This window comes from Piliocolobus tephrosceles, chromosome 4 (assembly GCF_002776525.5).
Source record: "Piliocolobus tephrosceles isolate RC106 chromosome 4, ASM277652v3, whole genome shotgun sequence".
In the NCBI taxonomy this organism is placed as follows: Eukaryota; Metazoa; Chordata; class Mammalia; order Primates; family Cercopithecidae; genus Piliocolobus; species Piliocolobus tephrosceles.
In genome coordinates, this window is record NC_045437.1 from 160,701,897 (window position 1) to 160,719,766 (window position 17,870).

The following is a 17,870-nucleotide window of genomic DNA, read 5'->3' on the forward strand; positions in this document are numbered from 1 at the left end:
AAGTACAAATTAGGAAGATTATAAAGTTGAAACCACCTTTGCAAAAATTGTAACTGAGGAAATTATGACAGTGTAAGAGATCAGAACTAACTGACTCCCTCTGGCTTCTAACCTTTAAGCTGACCTTGTTCATTCCTGGGTATAGATGGAACTAACCTTGGGAACGAATTCAGTCTCTGGTTTAACTCTAAAACAAAAATGCTAATAGCCCCTTCCTGAAAAGACCCACGTCTTACCTGGGGACCAGTCTGCCTTTGCAAAACTAACAAATTAGCTACAAGATTAGAAATTATGGTTTAGAGGTCATACAATCTCTGGCTTTAAGAGTCTGAACCTCCCCAAATTGCTCTTTGGGATAATATCACTATTGTAAAACCTAATATCAGTGCTTGAGATATTTTGCAGACCCCACACTCAGTGGATCAACTGACACTACCCAGACTGGTAATCTAGGTCAACAAGTTCTACAAACCCACCCAGGAACAGAAGACAGCAAGAAAACCTCACTTCGACCCCCTATGAGTCTGTCTCCAACCTGACCAAGCACTCTCCGAGCCCCTACCCATCAAATTAACTTTACAAACTCCAGTACCCAAATGCTGGATCCCCGAATGCCCAGGGAGACTGATTTGAGTAATAACAAAACTGATCTCCCACACAGCTTACCTGTTGTCTAGGCATCAGGCAAGGAGAACCCACTGGGCACTTACAAAATGAAGATCAGAAGTTAAGAAAATTGATAAAATAGAATTCAAAAGAAAAAATAGAGTAAAATCAAGTAGACCAAAAGCTAGTTCTTTAAAATTTCAATGAAAGTGAAAATATTTGGCCAGACTAAACAAGAAAAAAAAAAAAGACATTTACCAATATTCAGAAAGGAGAGATGTGGCATCAATATAGATGCTACAGATATTAAAAGGATAAAGAAATGTTACAAAAATCTTCATGGAAATAAATACAAAAAGTTAGGTGAAACTGAAAATGCTCTTGAGATAGATAGATATATATATATATATATATACACACACGCACACACACAAGAAAAGGCTCAGAAGGATGAAGAGATTACATGAATAGCCATATACATATATGAAAATTTATAATTTAAAATGTTCCCACAATTAAAATTCCATACCCAGGTTGCTTCAAGGGTAAACTCTATTAAACAGTTAAGAATAAATACCAATCATACACAAAATCTTTTTTAATAAGTAAAAGAAGCAAATACTTTCCAACTTATTCTTTGATGCCACAATACAAACATCAGATAAGCAGTATAAGAAAATGGCAGACCAATCTCTCTCACAAACATAGATGCAAAAAAATCCTAATTTCAACTTTTAGCCTTTAAAGTCAAACAATATTTAAAAAAAGATAAGAATCATAACCAAGTGCAGTTCCCAGTAATATCAGGCTGATTTAACATTCAAGAATCATTGTAATTCATGATAGATGCAGGAGGCAGATAAAGGTACCCGCAGAGGGTCTTGCCTAAATATGCCCATGGTAAAAAAAATTCCATTCCTTAACACATTCGCAGTAACAGAAATAAATCAATGTGGAGTGGCTCAGACAAGGGCCCACCTGCATACTGGGAGAATGGGGTGGAGCCACCAGGAATTTGCATCTTATGCAGTGGGGAGGAGCCAGGCCTCTTCAGCTCATGTGTTGTGGCCTAGTCTTCAGTCTGTGAGGTGGGAGCCTGTTGGCAGGAACCCCTTTTTTTCACCCCCCTTTTTTTGCTGAGAGCTTTCTTCTAAAAAATTCTGCTCTCCTCACCTTTCAATGTGTCCATGTACCTAATTTTTCCTGGTTGTGAGACAAGAACCCGGGTTTTAGCTGAGCTATGGAGTAAAAAATCCCGCATCAGTAATATTTGCAAACTAAGAAGATAAGTCACATGACTATCTCAATTGATGCACAAAAAGCATCTGACAAAACTTAACATCTACTCTAAATAAAATATCTCAGCAAATTAGAAATAGAAGAGAGGCTTTACAACATGATAAAGCACATGTACAAAACATCTACAACTTATATGATGATTACTGGTGAAAGACTGAACACACTGTCATCAAAAAAAAGAGTTCCCAATTGTGAAAGCTGGAGAAATTTGAGCAATTAAATACATAACATAGTATTGGATGATAACCCAAAATATAAATATGCATGAATACATTCTGACACAAAGAAATGATTGAACAAATAGGAGAGAAAAGACAAATCTCCTGTACACAAGAACTCAATTAACTTATACTCCTGTGAACCCACAAGTATCTGAGACAGAGCTCAGTTTAGAAAGTTTATTTTACCAAGGTTAAGAACATGCTTGTGACACAGCCTCAAAAAGTCCTAACATTAGTTTTATACATTTTAAGGAGACATGATGCATTAATCAATATATGTAAGATGTACATTAGTTCAGTCTGGAAATGTGGGACAACTTGAAGCAGGGAAGAGGGCTTCTAGGTCATAAGTAGATAAAAGACAATTGGTTGCATTCTTTTGAGCCTCTGATTACCCTTTCACTGAATACACAATTCACATGTGAGAGGTAGAAAAATCGTCACTTATGCCTTAGTCTGGCTTAGTGAAACAAAAGCGTAGAGGAAGCAATCAGAAATGCATTTGCCTCAGGGGAGCAGAGGGATAACTGAGTTCTCTCTGTCCTTTTTCCACAGGAATATCCTATGGGCAAATTGTGAGGGAGCTTTTATTTTTAAATCATTGCAGCTATCTTATTTAGTAATAAAATGGGAGGCAGGTTTGCCTGACACAGTTCCCAGCTTGACTTTTCCCTTTGGCTTACTGATTTTGGGGTTTTGAGATTTATTTTCCTTTCATACTTCCTTTTTAAAAGAGATATAATTCCCCACCCTTAAGTATGGGCTACACTTAGTGACTAGCTTCTAAAGTACAATGTAGAAATGGGGGAGAATATGACATTTTAGTGGTAAAAACTAACACTCTTAACCAGGTGATCAGGTAAACATCATCGGTCAGAATTCATGTTGATAGGGATCTTCCCTTTATAAGCAAGGATGAGAATGGTACCTTATCTCTGTGATTTTATTCTTAAAAAAATCCTTATCCCCAGTCTAACCATATGAAAATCATCAGGAAAACAAAATGAAGGACCTTCTCCAAAATACTTGACCAGTATGCCTCCTGTCTATGTCATCAAAAACAAAAAATTTTGAGAAACAGCCATAGCCTGGAGTAATATAAAAATATATAGCAACTAAATGTAATGTGATATCCTATATTGGATCCTGGGCAAATGAATTTAGCAAAAACTAATGAATTACAAATAAAGTATACAGTTTAATCAATAAAGGAAAAAGTAAAAAACTACTGATACATTCAACAAAGATGTGTCTTAAAAGCGTGATGCTAAGCAAGAATATTAGACACAGAACATATACCACATGATTTCACTTCTCTGAAACTCTAGAAAAGTTGTAACCGCAGGAACAGAAAGTAGAATAAGTATTGCTAGGGGCCAGAGTTGGGGACTGACTGCCAAGGGGCACACTGAGATGACCTTTTAGCCATAGAAATGTTCGACATCATCATTATGATAGCAGTTACTAGCCTGCATATTTGTCAAAAGTGGTGATATTTGAGTGTAACTTAGACGTCAATAATGCTATTTTTAAAATAACTTTTTCGGCTGGCATGGTGGCTCATGCTTGTAATCCCAGCATGTTGGTAGGCTGAGGCAGGCAGATCACTTGAGGTCGGGAGTTCAAGTCCAGCCTGGCCAACATGGTGAAACCCTGTCACTACTAAAAATGCAAAAATTAGCCAGGCATGGTGGCATGAGCCTGTAATCTCAGCTACTCAGGAGGCTGAGGCAGGAGAACTGCTTGAACCCAGGAGGCAGAGGTGGCAGTGAGCCAAGATCATGCCACTGCACTCCAGCCTTGGCAAAGGAGCGAGACTCCATCTTGAAAAAAATTAAAAAAAAAAAAAAAAAAAAAAACACAAATGTTTCAACAAAATAAAAAGTAACTGTTCCATTGTCTTTAGGCCCCTTAGCATTTAGTCAGGTTCACAGTCCCATCTAAAAAGATAGTATCAACACAATGTGGTAAGCATGCTAGTAGAAGTGTGACTTATGATTACAATATTGAAGATAGTTTCCTGACACGATTGTGGGAATGGAATCTCAGGGAAATCTTCCCAGAGGCTCTGAAAGGGATTTTATTGTTCCATCTTTTTGCGTGTTTTATGGGTGGCCAACTTGTTCCTGAAAGACGTTCTGTTCTCTTTACATGACAAACCTACTTTAATAGAATAGGAAGTACCTGCTATTTTACATTACTATCCGTGACTTCAGCCAGATACTAAATTAGTTATGTGTTAGTATCAGAAATGTTCATTCATTTCAACATAGGACATTGTTAAAGGAGGATGGGACTTTTAAGAATGTGGGAAAAATCCTGCACAGCAAGAGGAAGTTGCTCTTCCAAGTTCATGAAAACAGAGTTAAGCTTGTAAGTTTATCACTCTCTCAAATGTTCTGTCAGCCCCAAGCATATTCTTTCTTGGAATATACTTATGTGATTTTTTTTCCATTTTTCCCCTACTACCCTGAACCACACAATAGCAACTGGTTTCAATGACCATGTTGAAACTCGGCAGATTATTCTCAACTGAAATATCCAGCCTTGATTTTGGACTCTGCTGCCTAGTGCTTTGTGTCTTTTACTGGCTCTTTCTCATGAGAATAAACATATTTGCTTTCTTCACACATATAAAACACTGCTTCTTATTTTTTGCCAAAGATACAACCATCCCCTTTAATTCCCCAGGCTCATATTATTGGAATAAATTTTTAATCCTGTCTCCCTCTTGATCTTCTATCCAATTCATCATCAAGTCTTTCCAAATCCCTTACCCAAGTATAAGCTCACATTACCTCATATCTGTACTCTTAAGATGACCCCCCTTTTCATATCCTTATTCACCCTCTGTTCTAAAACACCCTTTATACAACTGCTATAACACCTTTTAAATATCTTTTCACTGACACCTCTTTTCTATGTGAACATCTATACTTCCCATTTTCTGCTACAATAAATTCAAACCTCAGTGTTCAACAGTCAGTGCCTTATAAAAACTGCTTCTCTATATATCTTATATGTTTCAAGAAAATTTGTTTGCTTTTCCACATTTAGAATTTACTGTGCACTAATTGTCAGATTTAGTTCTTACAATAACTATAAAATAGAAACTACTATCATATCTATTTTACAGATGAGGAAACTGAGAAATAAAAAAAAAATCAGAGTAAGTTGCTAAAGATTATGCAATTTATAGGTAGCAGAGTTACTACTTTATTCCAGATCATTTTGACTCCAAAGCCCGTACTCTTAACTATTAAGCTATACTGTCTCTACATCATATATCCCACTGTGTGGGTACCATATCCTCCATTAGAATCCCTCTTCTTTCCATCCATCCACATCTCATATGTTAACTTTTTCCACGTTGGCTTTAATTGAAATAGTCACCCAATGATATTCGTGGTTCTTATTTTCAGCCTTACATACCACATCTGTTTGCTTTCATAGATGATCTGAAAAATTGCAACTTTGAGAATTATGTATGTCTTATATAGCCTATATCCCCAGCACCTAGTAAAGTTCGTGGAGTATTGAACATGATCAGTATATATCTATTGAATGAGATAAGAAAGTACACCAAAGAATGAAAAGTTTTTCATTTTTAGGAGTCCCTGGGTTCTATATCTTGGAATCTTTTAAGTGGTTGTATACTTCTCTGCACACAATAAAGATTCAGTAAAGGTAAGCTAATAGTTCACTATGCTCTTTGTATTTTAAATATGCTAGCGCACACAGATGCTATTTTCTTCTGTAAAAATACCTTGAAGTTATCATTTGGGTTCCTTGGAGTTTTCCTCTTTAATTCATGAATATGCACAGGTTAGACAAGCAATGTTTGTATATGGAAATGAATTAAGAGGCTGGAATTACCTTTCCTTAGACCCAACAATAACACAGTTTTGGCATCTTAGAATATATGGGAATAAAAAACAAAACTGAAAAAAATTGTCAAAAATTCATTGAACACATGAGCAACAGGAAGTCATTTGACATTTATGAGTGTTGTCCTTTTAAGTTCCCCTGAGATGGCCACCTTTACTGCTAAAAGGGACACATTTTAAAATATACGCCTGAATAACAAGAAACGCAGCAGGGGAAAAAGGAGAGATGATAGTTTGCGTTTACATAGCATTCTACCCCTCCCATGATTTCAAAATAATTTTCTTTTTCTACCCTAAACAACAAAAGCCAAGAGAGTTATTATCCCAATTTTACTTACAATGTTATCTAAACACTAAGATTAAATTATTTTTCCAAAGTGATTGGGCCAATAAGTAATACAGCTGGGACCAGGAGTCAGGCTTTCTGAATCCCAATCCAATATTCTGACATATTTGAATGTTACTGCTCTAGTAGCCAATAAATTATTCACAGTGGCCTCCTTTGTGATCTGGGGTATATTTGTTAAACAGTGCTACCATCTGCTGGTAAGTTTTCCAATAATACACATTATAGTAGATTCCAAAATAGCAAATATAAATAAATAAGACAAGAAATAAAATGTATTACAATTACATTTACCCACTGCATTATCTAATTGCCATTCCTACTGTACTTATTGTATCTGCTTAAACACCTTTATGAAGTAGCCAAATTAATCTTGCAAGATTAAGTGTCCAAACATTTATGTCTCCTGTCAAGAACTTGTAATTAATTTTGTCTGCTTTCTAGAATGTATATATTTTGGAATGCATTTTACTGATTTTTAAATCAACTATTAATCCTAAAACTTGTGTGCACATAAGAATCACATGTTAGTGGGATACTTTTCAAATGTAGATTTCTGATTTTCTCTCCTGAACACTCTGTCACTGTGGATGTAGAGTCAAAAAAAAAAAAATGTTCTTTTTAATGAGAACCCCAAGTTTTTCTCATAATAAGGAACGTTACAAAATTCTGACTTAAACAATTTGTCTTGGCTCTACCCTTAGCTGACCCTATGAGTCTGATCAAATAACTCTTCCAAAATTCAGTTCTTTGTGAGAAAAATGCCTGTATTGTAGCAGAATCCAATCACTATATATTGTCTAAGAACTTTCCATTCTGGGCATACTCTTTCCAAATAAAACATTTTTTTGAATATCCATAAAATTAATCTATAGAAGACAAATACATTTATGATAACTGAATTTTCACAGATGAGATAATTGGAAAAAACCTGTTTTATTGACTCAGCAATGTTGCACTTTCAATCTAGTATCCCTGTATGGTGAAAGAGTTACTAAAAAAAAAAAAAAAAGAAAATAAAGGGAAAAGCAATTGCCAACATCAGTGATTTGAGAACATAAGAATTAAGGCATTTTCACACTACATGTTTTCTTATAATCCTTTATCCACTCTGAGTCTAATTGAACAATGTCAGAGCAGAAAGATAACAACCACTAGAAACCGTAAGATATTCCTGGCTATAATTCCAATAGTTAACAGCCTCCAGATGCTGAAATCCAGTGTCCCACAGTTATAAGAAGAAAAACCAGTAAAAGATTAGCCTTATTTGGGAGAGTGTTGGGTGCGTAAATGAGTGATGTTAGAAGGGAATGGAGTCTGATTCAGAACAGGCTGACCTGAGGAAAAAAGATGAAGCAATTAGGTGTCTTGCTGACCTGTTCTCTATCCCATCTTTAACTTTTAAACCCAATGCTGGCAACATAAAAGATCCTTCTGGTGAGTGAAACCACCTGCAACTCAGGAAAAAAAAAGGACGAGAATACACAAACTCTGTGAATTCTATTTCCCACTCCTTTGTCCTCAGGCTCACCAGCACTTAGTAGTACATGGACAGCTAAGCCTTCCATGTGGGAAATAGGCAGATCCCTCAGGAACAGGCTGCTCAGGTCTGAGGTAGATAGGCTGTAATTGACTATGCCACTCAGGGCTGAAAATTTTTGGTTTCATAGATATGCCTTCATATGGTCATTAAAAATCCTCATCTCTTTGTAAGGCTAGACATCTCTGGCCACTGTTGTACAATTTTAAAGATGTTCTTTAGTCTAACTAGATTTTACTTGTGAGAGAATGTAATCTGTGATAAAATAGCAAAGCTGAAACTGATAGTTTCACAGGGCAGGTAAACTGATTATTTTTTCCAGTTGACAGAAGGACTCCAGTGAACTGCTCTAAGTAAAGTAGCAATAGAGTGTAATATACTTTTGAAACCAGGCTGTGTTCAATTGCAACATTAAACTGCTTCCCTATCTGGGTGGAAGCAGAGCCCTGGGATTCCTGGATGAGACTAGTTCCCTGGGTGTGCAACACATCAAACTCAACAGAGTTAATTTAATTATTTGGTCCAAAGTATTACAATGCAAGAAAAAATAATCTCTCCATTTGTACCAAAGAAGGGAAAAATATTTTTCCATTTCTCTGCTGATTATATGACAGATATCTGAATTCATAGATGATACATAGATATTTATAATTGGGTAAAGAAAATAACATCTGATTATTTGCCTGTTTTTAAATCGTTGCACAAATCTGCTCTCTCACCTTGAGTAGCATTAAATTTGACCAAGCCAGATACCTAGGAATCTGTATTCTTCTGTTCTCTCTCTCACTTTCAAAGTTCTCTAAGATTATAAGTTTTACTTCCAAGTATATTTGAATCTGCTCAGTTTTTCTCCATCCCTAGTGCCATCTAGTAGCTGAAATCTCTGTCATATCTTAACCAGGTTTACTAAAATAGCCCGCTAAAATTTTTCCTGCCTCCAATCTTGCCCCCTCCAGTTAATCTTCTATTCTGAAACCACAGTATTCTTTTTAGAATGCAAATACATGTTTATAATATTTTCTGCTCCAATTGAAATCCTTAAAATCCTTGCTATCTTCCTTAGGAGCTTGCTATTCAAAGTGTGGTCCATGGACAGGCAGTGTCAGCCTCATCTAGGAGCTTATTAGAAATGAAGAATATGAGTGGGTGGAGGGGATGGAGCAGAAGCTCTAGGTCTTCGTCATGCAGGAGTGAACCAGAAAATTAACTATTGGCCGGGCGCGGTGACTCAAGCCTGTAATCTCAGCACTTCGGGAGGCCGAGACGGGCGGATCACGAGGTCAGGAGATCGAGACCATCCTGGCTAACACGGTGAAACCCCGTCTCTACTAAAAAATACAAAAATCTAGCCGGGCGAGATGGCGGGCGCCTGTAGTCCCAGCTACTCGGGAGGCTGAGGCAGGAGAATGGCGTAAACCCGGGAGGCGGAGCTTGCAGTGAGCTAAGATCCGGCCACTGCACTCCAGCCCGGGTGACAGAGCAAGACTCCGTCTCAAAAAAAAAAAAAAAAAAAAAAAAAAAAAAAAAAAAAAAAAAAAAAAGAAAAGAAAAGAAAATGAACTATTATTCAAAAAGCAATGCACAATATTGTAGGCAGCAACCCTGGACCCTATTAAATGCAGGCTATGGCCCAGCCTTTCCTGGGTCTGTGGTACCACAATTCCATCTATGATCATCTCCATGTTACTGGGGCAGGTTTAATACATTTAAGTCTGTGTTCTATATTTACTGACACTCAGAAAGTGTTCTGCCTTTCTAGTGCCACAATCTCCATTTCCTACCACATCTAACCATATCCCCAAAGTCTTATCATACAGCACAGTTGCAGCACTAAAAATGGCTTTGGAGAAAGAAAGAAAGAAAATAAAAAAGGCTCAATCTGATTTTGAGCAGGTTGAAAACACATGTGAAAAACAAAACATCCCTGCAGAAGTCAATAGCCATAACATAGCTGGTATGACCAGTTTCCTCACTACTGCTATTTACACAGAAGCTGACAACATTCCCAACAAAAGAGACAGGCTTTATTTTATGTTACTCATAAGAGGAGATGACATGGTAAGAGCCCTTCTAATAACCCTTCACATAGAAACACACCTTTCAGAAGCTATGCCTCTGAGGAGAAAGTGTGAATGAAAGAATAGATTCCCCTACAGTAAAATCCTGGGACTTTTAAGGAAAACATCCATTTGTATGATATGGCCTATGGTAAAGGCCTGCAAGAGAAAGTGGCACAGCACAAACCCTCAGAAGGGTTTTAGAGCATACCTTTGCTTTCACAGAATTATTCTGTGAAACCCTCCTAAGGATGAAGATAACATTATAAATAAATATGAGCAAAGATATACTATGGTTTAAGGGAGTGTCTTAAAGTTGAAGAAGACGAAGAGATCTTGAAGTCAGGTGCTGGCATAGAAATGAACATAGTTAAAGAAATAAAAATAGATATAAGGCTGACCCCAAATCCTCTCAATAAAAAAGCCAGCGATGCGGTTCAGTTGGTAAAAAGCCCAAAGGAGCATGAGATTAAAAGTGTGCAAGTCTATGAATGTCAAGCAGTTCCAGCAGGAGAGGCAACTCCTCTTCAGCATGGAAGCGACCTGAGCCTACCATCCAATACCCACAAGCACCTCAGTGATGGGAAAAAGCCAGACTCCCCAGAGAAACCCTGTCCCTCACTAACCCTGCTGGCCCAGTCCAATAAAGTCGAGTTTATTGGACTAAAGTGATTGAATGTGATATAAGCTGGACTGAGAAGCCACATCTAATAGAGCCTTGTGTTTATGCAAATCTGAAAAGGGTGATGAAGATGAGGAACTCTGTGAAGATGAGGAGCCCCATGTAGTTGAAATGTGTCATGCGGATAAAGAGTGTGATGCACATGAAAATCATGCCATAGATGATAAAGAAATAATGGTGTTATCTGCCTCAAGAAAGTCAGTCCCTTGCCTACCCAGCTGGCTCAGGCCAATAAAGTTGTAAAAGTGATCCAGGGTGGTATGAGTTCCTCTGAGAAGGACCATCTCATAGTACCATCTCAGCGATCACTGTGGATGAAGAAGATTCAATGCTAGACAGCCCTGTAACAGGGGAGACACAGAATAGTAAAAAGGGCTGTCCAAAAGGCAATCAACAGTAGGAAACATAGTATAGAGAAAGAACAAATGATCATGAAAGAAGAAATTGAGGAAGTCAAGGATGAGAATTTCATAAACTTTACAAAGATTTAAAAGACTGTGAAAAGCAAGAAGCTGGAAGCTTTTGTCATCTCCCCAATTAAAAAGACAATATATAGGTTGATGAAAAGTCCTACACTGAACATGTTGTTTCCTGAGGATTAAGAAGATTGTGATGTGGAAGGGAATGCTGAAGATGAGAGAGTATGCCATTTTGAAGAAGTTAATGCACAGAGCTCTGTGATCCTTCACAAGTGTAGGCTTTATCAAGAGATTGGCAGGGTGATAAACTACAGTGTCCCAAGAACTCTCTCCCTCCCTGATACATCATCAGGCATGCCAGAAAGAAGAGCAAGTTCAATAATAGTGCATACGAGGGTATCTATATGGTTTAAGAGATGAACCAGTGAAGGACTGCTGTGAAACCACTCATGGCAGCCTCCAAAAGGAACTCACTGTGGCCAAGCAGGAGGGCTTGTAGTCTGAGACAGTCTCTCCCAAATCACTGCAATGTAATTGTGAGAAATCTAAAAGCAAGGTGCCTGGAAAGCTAATAAATAAGCAAAGATTTGGCCTAGACACTGAGGAAGTTTAAGAAATACCCAGTAGACAGACAGGAGACAAATTGCTAAGTTCCACCTACAAGGGAGACTTGACTCATGCATATGTCATGATGGGAAAGAAGATTTTTCATTTGAGCTAACAAAACTCATACTCATAATATACCAACAAACAAGTTAGGAAATAGGACATGTAAAACCTTCTGAACTAGAAGTTTTAAAACAGCAGAGAAAAAAAAAGCAGAATATCAAGCTTCATTCCAAACCTCCTGAATTAGAATCTAATCTGCATTTTAAAAATACTCTCAGTGAGTTTGAATGCACATTAAAGTCAAAGAACCACTACCTTAGGGTAAAATCCAAATTCCCTTACATGGCTGACAAAGCCCTTCACAAACTAGCCCCCACTTACCTTTCCTGTTGCCCTCTTAGCAACTCTCATCTATCCAACTTACGATGATGCTTCCTTCCATTTACGTTTTCAAATGTCTATTTCTTTTCCTGAACACTGTCCACCAAGCCACCACCTCAGCTTCTTCCTTGCCAATCCCTACTCATTCTTTATTCTCCTAAGAAAATTCCCCCGGTAGATTGAGATAGGTGTTTCAACTAGGTACTTTAATGACCTCCTAATCTATCATACAACTTCTCGCACTATTGTAATTGTCTATATCTTCCAAAAAGACTAAGTACTCTAGAAATAGGAGCAGTTTTGTCTGTTGTTGTATACACAACACAAAAGAAATCACGTGTTAAGTGCACAATAAATACAAATACTTATATAATGAATTAGGGGGAAAAATACCCAATTACCTAGTTAATTTTTCCCCTGCCACTATGCAGGAAGTTTCGTATTTTTTCAACTTCCAAGAAACCTAGTTTTGGAAACCCAGGCTGAGTATAGTAAAAAGATGTATTCAGACAGTTGCTTCAACAGGGAGGAGGAAGCAATCCAAAAGTCAATATCTCAGAAAGAAAATACATGCAGCTGAATAGGAAATTGTTAATCTAAAGGTGACAGTCAATGGGGAAGACACTGAGCAAATAAGATGGGCGCAAGATGCTTTGAAGTGGAGAAAAATGTGGAAATATGACTTAAAAAGTCGCTTGTAGAAGGAAATCTGCAATCTTAGGAATTGAAAGTTCAAGAAGGAGTAAATACAGCACCCAGCTGTTCAGAATATTATGCTTTTTTGTTCCCTTTCAAGGACATTTCTTCCTCCTCCCTCCTTTGTTTCTTTCATCTATAAATAATTCTTACTTAGAGAGGGTTTCACACTCCAAGTGATGAGATTTGCATTTTTAAAATGCTGTTATACTCTATACAGCTGATATGGAGAATGAAACAGATTTCCAGAGCAGAGGCTAGGAGACCAATGACAGTAAACCAAAAAGCAATTATAAAAGCCTGGACAGAGATAGTGGTAGTGAAGGTAGAGAGGATGGAATGCATTTGAGTGATATTAGAGAGACAGGGTTGATGAAATGAATAATGAACTAAAATGTAACCTTCTTGGCTGTTTTTTAATATTTTAATATCTTATTATATTCAACATATTGCTGAGAAAATCGCAAGTGGTTAACTTCAATATAATTACATGAGTACTACAAATAAAGAAAGTAGTGTTTGTGCTACATCACTATTCACCTTGAGATTTAACCAGGAAATTACTTTCTAAAAATTAAATCCCTGATATATACTACCTTGAATATAAGAAGAATCTAACCCAAATATCTTATGGCTGGATTTCATCTTCTAGAGCAGTTTTCCTATCTTATTATTATGATACAGTAATAGTGAATTTGATTTAGGACTCTAATTAGAGCTCCATCTTGGAAATTCTTTAGAGAAATCCTAAGTCTCTTGTACATTTCAGAAAAAAATAAATTTCCCAGGCTAACTTCAAAGGCATTCTAGAAATAAAAGGAGGTTCTGTCCAGGAAAATAATTCCCAATGAACTAAGGCATAACTATCCTGTATAGGCTATTGCTCTACTAGGTAGGACTAAGGTCTGGTTAACTCAAAACTACTTATTACCTGGGAGAGTAGCAAAATCTTAGAGTCCACATCATTTTGCTATAGTGTTTTATGCTGCCAAGAAAAAGTGTTAAAACATACATGAACTTACAAGCACAGCCAGCATTACAATCTACTATCTTTAATATTTAAAGAAATCAGATAAATAATATATAAAAAGTAGGAAAGCTATAATTTCCAAATAAAACAGATTTATTTAAGTTAAATAAATTTAGCTTAAACACACACATACACAGTAACACGAACCTCACTGCAGGAGGAACTTCTGCTTCTAGCTGTGACTATGTAACTAGCACCAGACTAGCCTTTCACCTATAAATAGTGATGAAAGTAGAAAACATATGTGAGATGACTGTTCTCAGGCATAAAACAGTGATGGCTGGATGACAAATGGTGCTTAGATAACTGGTAGATCAGGACTACGATCTTTGATGGGAAAGAAACTCATGAGGTAAGCCCTACCATCATGCTGGCTCTGTCTGAAGAAAATTTTCTAATTGCAATGCAATAAACTAGAATCCAAAGTTTGGGCTTTCTGGTTCAGAGGTAGTTCTGCTGAATTGAAGAGGCAAACATCCGAGTTCCAAGAATCATAGACAGCAGAATGCGTAAGACACAGACATCTGTATAGAGGTTGAATTCTTGGTCAAGGATGTACTATGCACATGCAGAGCAACACTACAAAAGGCTGACCAGAGAGAAGCTTCCACAGGGTAGAAAATGTAACAGAGACACTAGAGGTCAAGAAGTTCTAGGAACTTCTGGAAGTATGGCTCAGCAGTAGAAAGACCTTACGCACACCTCCTTAACACGTTAATACTATACACATCCAGCTCCAACCAAAAGCCAATTTCGGGAGTAAGGACCAAGCCCTAGATCAAGGCCTACATTAATTTACCCTAAAACAGATTGAAGCAAAGTCCTAAAATATCTGCAAAGAAGATACAGTAGGGGAGAGGGAAAGATGGCCCACTAGACACAGTCAGGTGGAATAGCTGTCACCCAGGGGCCGAGATGACTGGCACACTCCTAACAGATCTCCAGAAGGAAGACACAGCAGTTGGGAATCCTGCACAGGGCTACCACACACCAGGACTCATTCCTGGCCCCCAGGAGCTTCAGGGTAACACGTGAGTTTAACTGGCAAGGAGTAACCCACTCTTGCCATAGGCCTCTGGAATCCTGGCAAGAGGAAAACCCTTGACTACCATGAAAACTCAAGTTGACAGGGAGAGTTGCTTAGAGAAGTGGTAGGGGCAGCAAACCAGCTGATATGGAGCCCAGAGGGTTTGGTGCAGGAGCGTCTGTAGTGGAGCACGGACAGGGATGCCCATCCCCCAGACTCGACTTGCTCTCATAGGAGACTTTAGCCCTAGAGGAACTGTTAGACCTGAACTCTGCAGGTCAGTCTTGCACATCAGATGGGGCTGGCCTGACCTCAGTACCCCTTATCCTCCTGGCCTCTCCCAGGGCCCTAGCCTGGCTGTGCCTCCTTGCAGGGCAGCCTTGAGTGCCATAGGGGCCCATATCATAGCTCCTGCACTAGCAGACTGTGTCTGACTGGCAGAGAGCTCCACTGGGGCAGCCCCCTTGGTCAGGCACCAGTCTGCCTGCTGCCTCCCCACACTGCAGCTTCCCCCAGGCCTGCAGCAACCCCCTACATTGCTTTGCCATAATGTGTGTTTCCAGACTGGTTTTGCCTTCCTTGCCCCACCAGCACATGAATGTACATGCACCCTGCCCTGCCACTGCTGCAGCAGGAATGCAGTCAACTCCCCACACCATGCCCTTGCCAACCACCATTGCAGTTGGAGTCTTGATGGGCACAAAGCCAGCAGCCCTGCCTCTGCTAGTGCTCCGCCCTTGTGCTAACACTGCTGCTGGAGTGAAACTAGACAAAAAAAAAACAACAGCCCCTCCTCTGCCCTAAATGACCACCTCTGCCTGCAGTGCACAAAGAATGCAAACAGACCAACACTTGCCAGTGCCCCATCCCCAAGTCAACATCACCACCAGTACAACTGTACACAGAAGCCCCCCAACCCCCAGCTATGCTGCCTCCCTCATTGTGATGAATGGCTGCATGGAGGCAGGCAACCAAACATCCTCCAGAACCCTGTCACAGCCAGAGTATGCACCTCCATGTGCTGCCACTGCCGTATGCAAACAAGGATGAGTCCTGCTATTGCTACACTATATAATGCTTGACTGACACCAGCTATTAGAGTGTAGCAAGAAGTAGTCTGAGAGCACCCTGGCCCACCCAGCCCAGTGGATTCCTAACCTCAAGAAGCCAGAGAACAAAGTTGGGGCACAAGTTCAGAGTTAGGGCACACAGTCCAGGAGTTGGGAGCTAAGCTTTGACCTTCTAAAATCTTTCAGAAATGAAGGCAGTTGACCGAATCTACCTTAAAATTTGATTGGATAACAGGGCACCAAATATGATAAAAGAAAAAAAATCCAAAGGTCAGCAACCTCAAAGACTGAAGGAACATCAGTCTACAAATATGTAAAACAACAAGTACAAGAACCCTAACAATTCAAAAAGCCAGACTACCTTCTTTACTCCAAACGATTGCACCACATCTCCATAAAGGGTTCTGAACCAGGTTGAGATGGTTGAAATGACAGAAATAGATTTCAGAATATGGATAGGAATGACGATCATTGAGATGGAGTACATTGAAACCCAATACAAGGAAGCTAAGAATCACAATAAAACAATGCAGGAGCTGACAGACAAAATAGCCAGTACCAAAAAAAAAAAAAAAAAAAAAAAAAATAGAGCTGAAAAACACACTACAAGAACTTCATACTGCAATCACAGGTATTAATAGCAGAATAGACTAAGCTGAGGAAAGAATCTCAGAGCTTGGAGGCTTTCTGAAATCAGACAAGAATAAAGAAGAAAGAATGAAAAGGAGTGAACAAAACCTCTGAGAAATGCAGAATTATGTAAAGAGACCAAATCTATGACACATTGGTATCCCTGAAAGACAGTGTAAGCAATTTGGGAAGCATGTTTCAGGTTATAATCCATGAGAATATCCCCAGCCTAGCTAGAGAGGTCAACATTCAAATTCAGGAAACACAGAGAACGCAAGTAAGACTTCACAAGAAGGTCATCCCCAAGACACATAATCAGATTCTTCAAGGCCAGAATAAAAGAAAAAATGTTCAGCTGGGTGCGATTGCTCACCCCTGTAATCCCTGCACTTTGGGAGGTCTAGGCAGGTGGATCATTTGAGGCCAGGAGTTCAAGACCAGTCTGGCCAACATGGGGAAATCCCTTCTCTACTAAAAATACAAAAATTACCCAGGTGTGGTAGCATGCACCTGTAATCCCAGCTACTCTGGAGGCTGAGGCATAAGAATTGCCTGAACCTGGGGGCAGAAGCTGCAGTGACCCAAGATCATGCCATTGCACCCCAGCCTGTGCAACAGAGTGAGACATCATCTCAAAAATAAATTAATTAATAAAATTAAAGGCAGCTGGACAGAAAGGAAAGGTCAGGTCATCAGCAAAGAAAGCCTATCAGACCAACTGGTTTAAAGCAGACCTCTCAGCAGAAACCCTACAAGCCAGAAGATATTGGGAGTCAATATTCAACACTCTTAAGTTCCAGCCTAGAATTTCCTATTTCTAGCCAAACTAAGCTTCATAAGTGGAAGGGAAGTAAAACAAGCAAATGCTGAGGGAATGCATTACCACCAGATCTGCCTTGCAAGTGCTCCTGAAACCAGCACTAAACATGGGGGACAAAAAGACTGTCAGCAGCCACTACAAAAAACACACTGAAGTACGTAGACCAGTGATAGTACAAAGTAGCCACATAAACAAGTCTGCCTAATAACCAGTTAACACTGTGATGACGGGATACTGTTAGCATTCAATAATAACCTTGAATGTAAACAGGCTAAACGTCCCCAATTAAAACGCACAGAGCAGCAATCTGGATAAAGAACTAAGACCCATTGGTATGCTGTCTTCAGGAGACCCATCTCACATGCAATGACACACATAGGCTCAAAATAAAGCGATGGACAAAAATCTACCAAGCAAACAGAAAACAGAAAAAAGCAAGGATGACAATCCTAATTTTAGACAAACAGTCTTCAAAACAACAAAAATAAGAAAGACAAAGAAGAGCGTTACATAATGGTAAAAGGTTCAATTCAACAAGACGACCTAACTA